This window comes from Mirounga leonina, unplaced genomic scaffold (genome assembly GCF_011800145.1).
Source record: "Mirounga leonina isolate KUSES-001 unplaced genomic scaffold, KU_Mleo_1.0 Mir_153, whole genome shotgun sequence".
NCBI classification, from domain to species: Eukaryota; Metazoa; Chordata; class Mammalia; order Carnivora; family Phocidae; genus Mirounga; species Mirounga leonina.
The window spans coordinates 19378996-19391367 of NW_023270387.1; the positions used below are offsets into that span (position 1 = coordinate 19378996).

Genomic DNA, 12372 nt, shown 5'->3' on the forward strand with positions numbered 1-12372 from the left:
GTAATACTCAGTTGGATATCCTCGTGTAAATGATATCCTGAACCTCAGTCCTCTGACAATTTCATTATTTACAGACTTAAGTTTATCTACTTGGAACCTAATGGAAAGTAGGACTAAAAGGAAAAATTTAGACTGGACCTCACAAGAAAAGCTAGTGTAAATGCATCACAATTATGTTTTATTTTTTATGTCATGATTATTAAATAGAACCTTTGTGCTGGAAGGGACCTCAGAGATCCCTTATAGAAATACCTCTCCCCAAAGTGAGGAAAGAGGCCTATGTGGCTAAATGATGGAATGGAAATGAATGTACTAAATTGGGAGTTCTGTTCTCCATCCAGGGGTCTGAAGCCTAAATAGGTTTTCTCCTATTTTAATTAAATGAGGTATTAATTTAGCAAACATTCTTTGAGAATCTATTAAGTCACTTAGCTCAGTGCTATGGAGAATAAAAAAGTGAATGAGACAGAGGTCTTCATGTAATTAACTTATAAAACAAGTTATATATTACCTGTCAAGAAAAATATAGTTGAAATACTAAGTAGGTTCAAATGAGAGAGGTTAATTTGATCTGGGACTATCAGGGTAAGCCTAAAGGAAGAGACAACATATAAACTGAGTCTTATTGGCTGATAGGATTTAAAAATTTGGGCATGGGGTAACCATTGGAGGAAAATTTAGGAGAGGCTAAGGCATACAAATGTCAAGAAAATAAGAAAAATGCCACTTTTTTTTTCTTTAGCTAAAAAAATGAGTAATATATAATATTTAACATTATATATTTATAATACAATATATTATTATTACAAAATAATGTGAATTATTATTACATATCAGATTTATGTAGATACAATATATGTATACCTATATAATAGTGTTATACATTATTTTTATTTTATACTAAATATAGTTTTTTTTAGTATTTAAAATGTTTATGGTATAGTGTTATATAATATCTGATATATTTATTTTCATTTGGAATAAGCCATGCTAAAAGCATTGGCTCTACTGTCAGAATCTAAGGAAAAAGGAACTCAGGCTTAAAACTAATTAGACTGGGGCACCTGGGTGGCTTAGTCATTAAGCGTCTGCCTTCGGCTCAGGTCATGATCCCAGGGTCCTGGGATCGAGCCCCGCATCGGGCTCCCTGCTCCGCGGGAAGCCTGCTTCTCCCTCTCCCACTCCCCCTGCTTGTGTTCCTGCTCTCACTGTGTCTCTCTCTGTCAAGTAAATAAATAAATAAAATCTTAAACAAAAAAAACTAATTAGACTATCTCTCTGTGTGCTCCTTTCTGCCATTGGTTTCCATGGAGACCTTATAGAGAGGACCCTGTGAGTCAGCAACAGACCAAAGCCAGTTTGCTAAACCCTGTGAAATGAGGTGTAAGCTTTAAGGTCAGGGAAAATGTCGCAAGTAAAATAACAGGCTGGTCAGACAATTTCCAAAGTCCATTAAACGTAATTAGGCCTATTATCTTCCTTGTAATTCTCCTCTTAGCCATCGTACCCTTAGGCCTTTGATTGACTCGAGATATATATATATAGCTGATGTCACTGTGTGTCCCTTGGGGAGCCACAATTTCAAACATACTGGTTCCAAACATACTGAGGGTATATATGGAGGGTAAACCGTAGTTCATATGCTACAAACTTCCTTTGTGCGTATGAATGTGCAAAATGTCACCTCCTTTATTTTTCCATAACTAAGTTTATTTTTATCTTGAACCTCCATTTCTACTAAATATTCTAGTTACATTCAAGTCAGTGACATTCAAGTTACATTTGTCATATTTGAATTACAAAGTTATTACATTCAAGTTACAAACTCAGTCTTTATTTATTTACTTAAATTTTTATTTAAATTCAGCTTAGTTAACATATAGTGTATTATTCATTTCAGGGTAGAGTTTAGTGATTCATTAGTTGCAGGTAACACCCAGTGCCCATTCCATCAGGTGCCCTCCTTAATGCCCATCCCCAGTTACCCCATCCCCCGGCCGACCTCCCCTCCAGCAATGCTCAGTTTGTTCCCTGTAGTTAAGATTCTCTTATAGTTTGCCTCCCTCTCTATTTTCATCTTATTTTATTTTTCTTTCCCTTCCCATATGTTCATCTGCTTTGTTTCTTAAATTCCCATTTGCAATGACGTGGATGGAACTAGAGGGTATTAGGCTAAGTGAAATACATCAGTCAGAGAAAGACAAATATGATATGATTTCACTCATATGTGGAATTTAAGAAACCCAGTCTATTTAAAACTTTCTGCCCTCATCCTTCATTTCCCCAGAACAGATTCTAAACTCTGGGACTTACTTAACACTATAGCATTGGTGGGGAGGAAGGTCCACTCCTCCACTTCGATACACCTTCTCTTGGTCTCCTCTGATATGCACAATGCCTTGTGGTGGCGTTTGTCATCTATATCTGTCTCCACATCTGCTGGGATTGACCCATTCCGTTATGGATTTTTTTTTTTTTTAAACAGGCTTTAATCCACTTTATTTATTTAATTTATGTATGTATGTATGTATGTATGTATGTATGTATGTATAAAGCTATGGGTTGGCCATAGCTGGAGTCTGGGTCCTCTGCATGGAGACTCTGGTGTGAGTCTTTACAAGATGGTCAGTGAATCCCTGATAGGGAGACTTGGTGGACACAGTCTTTTTCCAGAGCTCAGGGGTGAGAGAGCTGTAGGTCTGGAAAATGACGTCAGAAATGGTCTTGGCAAAGCTACCCAGCTTGGCAGTGCAGCCCCTGGCCAAGGTATAGCAGTCATCAATACAGGCCATCATCAGTAGCTTCTTGGGCACAGGGGCTGAGACAATGCCAGTGCCTCTGGGAGCAGGGGTGAGGCGTCCCAGCGCAGAGCCACAGTGGCCCATCACCTTGCGTGGGACAGTGTGGGGCTTGCTGATCTTGTTCCCCAGCAGCCTCCACATTGACATCCAATACAGAGACTGCTTTGGATTGATGACTTTCCTTCAAAATTTAATTGTCATAGTTACTTTAAAATTTAGTTAACCAGTAAACATAATATACTGATAATTGTAAAAGGTCATTTTAAAAAGGAGTAAGATTACAACAAAGGGTAAGAAGGATAATTCAAATGATGTTTGAATATACCTTGAGTTATAGAATCAAGCTGACAAAACATTTAAGATTCACAAATCTAATGTTTTTCTTCAATTCAATTTGATATCAATTATCAAGTTTCAGGAAAAAAAACCCTATAATCCATTAGAACAAATGAGTGCTATTAGAATTGTATTGGTTCTATGGGCTTTTTTTTTTTTTTTTACATTTAGTTCACATTTGTTTTATTACTGCAGAAATGTTGTAAGCAAGAGTTCCTATCTAGTTTTATAGTTGAGATCATATAACACATAAGAAATGTATAAGTCAACATGAATATTTTTTCCCTTTTGTATGTAAGTCAAGTTGAAAACCAGTCATCTAGATCCTGCACTGGGTATATCCTCAAGAGATCTGACAACATACATTCACCCAGAAACTTGTTCATAAATTTTCATAGCAGCATTACTAATAATAATTGAAAGTGGAAACAACCCACTTACCCATGACTGGATCAACAAAATGTGGTATATCCATACAGTGGACTATTACTTGGTCATAAAAAGGAACAAAGTGCAGATAGGTGGATGAACCTTGAAAACATTACACTAGATGAAAGAAGCCAGATACAAAAGATGACATAATATATGTTTTTGTTTACATTAACTGTCCAGAAAAGACAAGTCCATAAAGATTAAAAAAGTACATTAGTAGATTCATGGAGTTAGGGATGAGAACATGAGCACTGGCTACAAATGGACATGAGGGAGCTTTCTGAAGTGCTGGAATTGTTCTAATATTGGATTGCAGTATTTGTTGCAAAATTCTCTAAATTTACTAAAAATCATTGTACTGTATACTTCAAAAGGATGAATTTTATGGTATGTGAATTATATCTCAGTAAGCCTGTTATTAAAAATGCCAATAATCTAGATCTCTTCAAGACATTAGACCAACCATTTCTAATAGTACTTATTAAATGAAAAATAGTCAAAGTAGTGTTAGTTCTTCATATTTACAGAGAGATTACATTTCAAAAACTGCTTTGCACACACAGTATCTCATTTGAAATTCATAAAAATATAATGTGAGGGCAGGGTGCCTAGGTAGCTCAGTCAGTTGAGCATCTGACTCTTGGTTTTGGCTCAGGTCATGATCTTTGGGTCATGAGGTCAAGCTCCCCATTGGCTCTGTGCTCAGCAGGGAGTCTGCTTGAAGATTCTCTCCCTCTGCCTCTCCCACCCAACCCCCATGCTCTCTCTCTTTCTACAATAAAGAAATAAATCTTTTAAAAAATTCTAAATATATATATATATAATGCAAGAGATATTATCATCTCAATTTTACAGATAAAGAAATTTGGTGATCATCAGATAGTTTAAGTAACTTGTTCATTCTCATATATCAGTCATTGCATGGCTGGGACTTCAACTCAGACCTTATAATTCAAAATATTGTGGTCTGGCTCTCATAGAGGAATCATGAACCCTGCAGTAGGTTTGGGGAAGAAACAATCATTGAGACTATTAAAGTGTCAGGAATAAACACTTTTTAAGTAGCACTATCTCTTTGCTTTTCAGAGATAATAAGTGGAATTTTCTCCAAGGTATCTGATAGCTTTTTCAGAATAGTCTTGGGAAGAAGTTTCGTCATCTGTGTACAAGGATTAATTGGTTATTTTCCATTCTAAAATAATAATAATTTAAAAAATAATAAATAATTACTAGTTTCTCCAAACCTAATTAGTGAGACAATGATGTTACCTCTAAAACTTAGGGACTCAACATAGACTCCAGGGAACCTTAAGCCTTTGATTGGGAGTTTATTTTCACAGACACTGACTAGCTCAAGAGGAGAAACATAGAAACATAAAATAAGTCTAAAGACCTCAGGACCAAGTCAGTCTCTAGGATCCTTTCTTAATAAGGTGACCCAGAAAAGCATCTATAAGTGGTTCCAGCAAAACATAAGAGAATAAACCTGCATTTAACTTGGACCAGAACACTGTTTACATGCGGGGTGTAAGTCTATATGTCTTTCTTTTCTTAATTTTTATTTTAGAGAAAAAGAGAGAGAGAGAGCACATGAGCAGGGGGAGGAACAGAGTGGGACGGAGAGGAAAGGGGAAAGAACCCCAAGCAGATTCCTTGCTGAGCATGGAGCCCTATGCATGCTCAGTCTCATGACCCTGAGATCACGACCTGAGCTGAAACCAAGAGTCAGACACTTAACCGACTGAGCCACCCAGGTTCCCCAAGCCTATATTTCTATTACATATTTTGCTCTCTCTTTCTCATTTCATCTTTCCCCATTGCTCTCTCTCCTCTCTGCCCTTTCTGTTACATCTCTTCTTTATTCTGTTTTGTTCACCATTTGCTCTTAGTGAACTAGGTACAATGTTTTCACTATTTCTTTATGGAAACTAAGTGAACAAAAAATGTATTCATTTCACCTTCCCATTAATCTTCTCAATCGCAGATGTCATGTTATCATCTTTCTAGGTTGAATAGTGATTCCTTACCATTTTGATGGTTGTGAACTCTTTTAAGAACACAAGAATACTATTGGACATTTCCCCAGAAAAGTGTGTGTGTGTGTGTGTGTGTGTGTGTATCCCTCTTCATAATAATGCTGGAAATGATGTCAAGGGATTAGGTATAACTGATTGAGAATCACACCTACCTTGTCTACGACATTGGGCAAATTTCTTTTTTCCTGATATTCACCTCTTCATGTAATATTCGAGGCACAAACTGACATCATCTTTTTGCTTCCTTTCAGAGTGAATCATCTAAGATTTATTCTGCATGAGTTCCAATATATAAGCCTGTGCTATGGCCCTCCTTTGTCTCATGACGATAAAGACATGTCTACAGTTAAAGAACTGTACTATGGGATTAACCACTGGAACCTTAAAATTTGGGCTCCTGGATTGTTAAATATCCCTTAGGAAAATTGTTCTCATGGATTTGGTACTTGCTGAAGAGAAGAAATTTGAAGTCACTATCTTAACATACTTACAGTGTACTTGATTCTGGAGAGTCATTCACGGGACTAGCATTGCTTAATGTGTCATTTTGTGGAATTCACTTCAATACTGTCGTACATGAAGTTAGCACTCATCCTATAGTCTTTTCTGTGTCCAGTGAAGTGTTTGACTCACCCTGTGAAGCTTAAGCTACACAACTGTATAAGGCTCTTTTTTTTTTTTCCCCTCTCCAACATAGAACCTGGACTGAGCTCTAAGAAACTTAGAAATAATCATCTCCTAAAATAGACTGGCCATAATCACATGATTCAGCTTAGACCAAGACCTCATAAGATCTCTATTTAGCTCCAGAAATTACTGCCTGGTAATGTTAAAGTAATTTGTCAAATTACTTAACCTTCTATGACTCAGTTTACTCTTCTATAAGTCAGTAATAATAATAGTATCCACTACAGGTGGTTATTAAGAGGATTAAGTATATTAATGTATATAAAAGGCTTAGAGTAATGCCTTTCTTTTTTTTTTTTTTTAAAGATTTTATTTATTTGTGTGAGAGAGAGAATGAGAGACAGAGAGCATGAGAGGGAGGAGGGTCAGAGGGAGAAGCAGACTCCCCGCCGAGCAGGGAGCCCGATGCGGGACTCGATCCCGGGACTCCAGGATCACGACCTGAGCCGAAGGCAGTTGCTTAACCAACTGAGCCACCCAGGCGCCCTAGAGTAATGCCTTTCTAGCTGAGGGTGAGTGCTAAATGAGTGTTATTTTCATATGAGTGTTATTTTCATTTGTTTATTTAAATACACTGATTTTAACAGTATATCTGAGCCACAGAATAATCTGGGGAGTGATGAGGGGAAAGAGTGAAAAATGGCCTCAGAACTCCCCACACTTCTTAGATGCTCCCAGCCCTTTTCTTGTGTTCTATCCTGTGTGTGTGTGTTTTTTTAAGTTTAATTTATTTATTTGTCAGAGAAAGAGAGATGGAGAGAGCACAAGCAGGGGGAGTGGCAGGCAGAGGGAGAAGCAGGCTCCCCGCTGAGCAAGGAGCCTGATGCAGGACTCAATCCCACGACCCCGGGATCACGACCTGAGCCAAAGGCAGCCACTTAACCAACTGAGACACCAGGCATCCCTCTACCTTGTGTTCTATCTTCAGCACTCTTCTACTTCATACATTCAAGGACTAATCTTCCATTTTTTTGTTACATGTCTAGCCCTGAGCTTCTTTTCAGTTTCAGAGTTCTATATCCAACTGTTTTCTAGACATCATTGGATTTTCATTCTGTAATTCACTTAATTCCATATCCTGTTTAATAGCGCTACCATCCACCTAGTCTATTTTTTAAAAAGATTGTATTTATTTGTTTTGAGAGAGAGAACACATGGAGGGGGAGAAGCAGACTCCCTGCCGAGTGGGGAGCCAGACACGGGGCTCAATCCCAGGACCCTGGAATCATGACCTGAGCCAAAGGCAGGCGTTTAACTGACTGAGCCACCCAAGCATCTCTAGTCTATTGTTTACTAAGACATTAATTCACTTTTTAAGTGTATGTGAATTTATCATTTCTTCCTCCCTTGTCTGGGTGGTTGCTTTAGATTCTTACCTTGTCTCTCTAGCTCTAAACTATTTCCCCTGTAAAACCTTATACATTGCTATCAAAATCATTTATCTCAAACATGAAGCTCATAATTTTGTATCACTGATTAAAATCCAAAGATTTTATTCCTTCATATAGTGCATCTTACAGTACACACCCTGGATACTCTTTATGAAGACATCCCTCAAAACCCCAACAGGAGGGCGCCTGGGTGGCTCAGTTGGTTAAGCGACTGCCTTCAGCTCAGGTCATGATCCCGGAGTCCTGGAATCGAGTCCCACATAGGGCTCCCGGCTCAGCAGGGAGCCTGCTTCTCCCTCTGACCCTCTCCGCTCTCATGCTGTTTCTCTCTCTCTCTCTCTCAAGTAAATAAATAAATAAAATCTTTAAAAAAAACCCCACCCCAACAGGAAGTATTAATCATATTATAATTACAACAGACATATATCTTTAATGCTATAATTATTACACTGTATCATATTTATTTATTTGCATTGATATTCCCTTTAGTCTGTCTGATCCTTTTTTATTTTATTTTATTTATTTATTTGAGAGAGAGAGAGAACACGAGCAGGGTGGGAGAGGGAGAAGCAAGTTTCCATTGAGCAGGGAGCCTGATGTAGGGCTTGATTCCAGGACCTCAAGACCATGACCTGAGCTGAAGGCAGATGCTTAACTGACTGAGCCACCCAGGTGCCCCTGTGTGATCCTTTTGTTTTCATTTTTAGAAATACTTTTTTCCCCTAAATTTATTGTATTGTGGCAAGAACACTTATCATGAGATCTACACCTTTAACAGATTTTCAGGTGTAAAATGCAGAATATTGACTATGGGTATAATGCTGTACAGCAGATCTCTAGAACTTATTCATCTTGCTTAAACAAAACGACACCTGTTGATTAGTAAATCCTCCTTTCCTTCTCCCCACCTAGCAACCACCATTCCACAATTTGGTTCTGTAAATTTAACTATTTTAGATGCTTGATGTAAGTGGAATCATACAGTGTTTGTCCTTCTGTGAATGGCTTATTTCACATAGACTAATATCCTCAAGGTCCAACCACATTGTCACATATTACAGGATTTTCTTCTTTTTTAAAGCAGAATAATATTCTATTGCATGCATATACAACATTTTCTTCACCCATTCACTTGTGGTGGCTATTTGTGTGTGTGTGCATGTGGAGTCTTCAAGGTTTTCTATATAGAAGATCATGGAATCTACAAAATTTTACTTATTCTTTTCCAATTTGGATATTTGCTGCTGTTGTTCTTGTTTTTGTTGTTTTTCATTTGTTTTGTTTGGTTTTTGTCTATTTTTGTTTTTTGTTTTGTTTTGTTTTTTGCCTAATTTCTCTCTCTAGAAGTAGTATCACTGAGCATTCTTACCTTGTTCTTGCTCTTAGAGGAAAATCTTTCAAGGTCATGGAATTTGTTCTTTCTTAATCTCTTTTGGAGCAAAAAAAAAAAAACTCTCTAGAAACTTATGAAATATTCTATCTCTGCAGTGACTTTCTTTATCCATAGGATGTGAAAAAATCTGTATGTACATCTGTGCAATGTTAAATGGAACCCCCCAAACATAGTTAAATTGAAAGAATCATTACACATAATCTAGATCTCTTCTCTACTGAGATCAGGAAAAGGAGGTACAATATATCCAACTCTTAGTCAAGGGGAATTTATTACCTTTTTGGACATATTCTCTTACCAATTTCTTCAAAGTAAATATATATATATGCTTCTAGTGGGCAAGTACTTAGAGATGGATGGCAGGAGGCCACATGATTAAAGGAAGGTCATGCTGAAAAGAACACAGTCTATACTGGATGACAGAGTCAAAACTCACAAAGGTGCTTTAATAGGCTTAGGTGATGTGTAAATACCAAAATGGTGAAACTGGATACCTTTAAACTATATATGTAAGGACCTGTGATTTTGCAGAAACAAAATAAAACAACAAAAAAGAATGGTTCCAGTACTTAGCAGAAACCAGGGTGAAAAATCTTCCTTATAGTTTTACATATGAAAAAGTTCAATTTTAGGTCATAGCGTTCTCAACGTTGCTTTGATTGTTCTTGAGATGTTTGAAGCAGGTTGACTGAAATAAAGAATGCAATGATAACATTCTTTGTTGCATAGCTGTCTGGAGTGTTGAGCAATAATAGACAAAAGGATAGAATTAACATAAGAATGATTAGAGAGGAACTCAAGAACCACTTGGCAAGAATGTTTATGGAGCCATCCAAATTAAAAAGTCAGGGATTGAGCTAAATTATTGTTAAGGCCCTTTCAGTTTAGAGAATATAATGATTTTTCTTTTATCTGCATTTCTATAGTTCTTTTTTCTCTTTTTCCAATTATGGTATGATGCATCTAGAATCCTTGGGTTCCAATCCTGGATCTGTCACAATCTGTATCTGAGAATCTGAGCAAGTTATTTAACTTCCCTGAATCATCATTTCTTCATCATCTATGAAATGGAGACATTATACCTGGCTTCTGGGATTCTGTTAAAGCTTCAGAAGCAAATGGTTATGAAAATTCTATGTAAACTATAAATGTGCCTAATCCATTGCCTCCTCTTTTCTCTATCTTATTTTATCCTTCCTTTGTCTTCCTTTGTCTTTCCTGTCCTTTCTCAGTCTCAAAACTTCTACACTCTTTGCCATTAGTTCTTCTCCATCTGATAATAATAAAATAATACCTGTCTATATACCAGTCAAGTTACCTGCATTGTGTCCTCACCCCAGAAACCACTTGTCCTTCTGGGGCATTTGCAGCCCCTCAGTCCAAGTAACAATAAACATTATCTTTTCACTGATAGAGCCTATGATTATGTTTCCTTTTATGAATCTACCGGTAGCGAAGAGTGCAATTTCATTCCTTGGGTCGTTCACTTATTGTCATTCTTCCTCCTTTCCAGGATAAAGTCTAACTTCTATGGCGATGAGGAATTACACTTTGGTTACAGAGTTCATTCTGCTGGGCGTCCCACACACAGAGGGGCAAGAAACCATGCTCTTTGTTGTGTTCTCCATCTTCTACCTCTGCACCGTACTAGGAAATCTGCTTATCCTTGTAGCTGTTATGTCTGATCCCCACCTCCACACTCCTATGTATTTCTTTCTTTGTAACCTCTCTGTGCTGGACATTGGCTTCTCTTCTGTGAGCACCCCGAAGATGTTGGCTAACCTGCTAGTGAGGAACTGAGTCATCTCCTTGGGTAGTTGCATGTCTCGGGTCTTTTTTTTTTTACCACTTCCTGGGTAGCACCGAGTGCCTGCTCTACATGGTGATGGCCTATGACCAATTTGCTGCCATCTGCCACCCACTGCGTTACACCATCATCATGAACCGCCGGGTGTGTGCCCTGCTGGCTGCCGGCACCTGATTTGCTAGCTCTTTTCATGCCACAGTTCTCACCACGCTGACCTTCCAACTGCCATACTGTGGGTCTAACAAAGTAGACTATTTCTTTTGTGACATCTTCCCTGTAGTCAAATTGGCCTGTGGTAACAACCTCATCATTGAGACAGTGAGCTTCACCAATATCAGCCTTGTGCCCATGACATGTTTTCTCCTCATCCTTGCTTCTTACGTTGGTATTGTCATTGCAATCCTAAAGATGCACTCTGCTGAGGGGAGGTGCAAGGCAGCATCCACCTGTGTCTCCCACCTCTCAGGGGTCACACTGTTCTTCAGGCCCTGTGCCCTCATCTATACCCAACCATCTTTGAGTGAGGTTCTGGTGACCCCAGTACAAATCTTTGGCAATGTAGTCACCCCCATGCTGAACCCCACAATCTACACTCTGAGAAACAAAGATGTCAAAGGAGCCCTGAAAAAACTGGCTGGGGGCCAGATTGTTTCAGAAGGTCACTAGTCCCCTGGTGGGTAAAGTTGGGTTTTTTTCTTTCCATTTGTGTATTAAATTCATTTTTAAAAAAATGTATCCATGACAGTTGTCTTTCTGCCTTGAAGACAACTGAATAGCAATTCTAGCTGATACAAACCTGTGACAAATTCCCTAATAGACCAGGGATCAACAAACCTTTTCTCTAAATGTCCAGATAGTATATATTTTAGGCCTTGAGGACCACATGGTCTCTTTCACAAATACTGAACTCTGCTATGGTAGCATGAAAAGTGCCATAGAAAAATATACCAACAAATGGATGAGGCTTGTTCCAATAAAACTTCACTTATATAATCAAGCAGCAAACAAGATATGCCCCACAGGTCATAGTTTACTGACTCCTGTCACAGAGGGTAGTTGAATTTGAGAACACCTTTCTTCAAGGCTATATGGAAAATGGTTTGAATGGAATTTGATGTGAGCTGGGTCCCACCAGAGCCCAAGGTGAATTACTGATCAGGGACAGGGAGTGAAGGACAGGGGGTGAAGGATGATAAGGGACAAGGTATGCATACCCTGATGGTGAGAGATCTCTGTAGCACCTCAAGTAGGCCTTCTGAGAACTCTTCATTGCATCAGAGCCATTTGGATGTGATCCATGCTGATGTCTAGACATGTCCCGATACCTCTGCTCCTTGTATGCTTGTGGCCAGTTTTCTTAGGCATGAAGGTAAATGAACATCAGTCTTGCTCATACAAGCAATCTCCATTCACCTCCTAAGTTTCTCAGCTTCCCCCTGTTAGCGTCAATCACTGCATTAGTTTTCCATCCATAAAACACCAAGAGTGA

General features: G+C 38.4%; 1 pseudogene; it reads left to right on the plus strand.

The window, feature by feature from the left end:
- The first annotated feature begins 10612 nt into the window (after positions 1-10612).
- LOC118013492 lies at positions 10613-11549 on the plus strand (annotated as a pseudogene).
- The last annotated feature ends 823 nt before the right edge of the window (positions 11550-12372 follow it).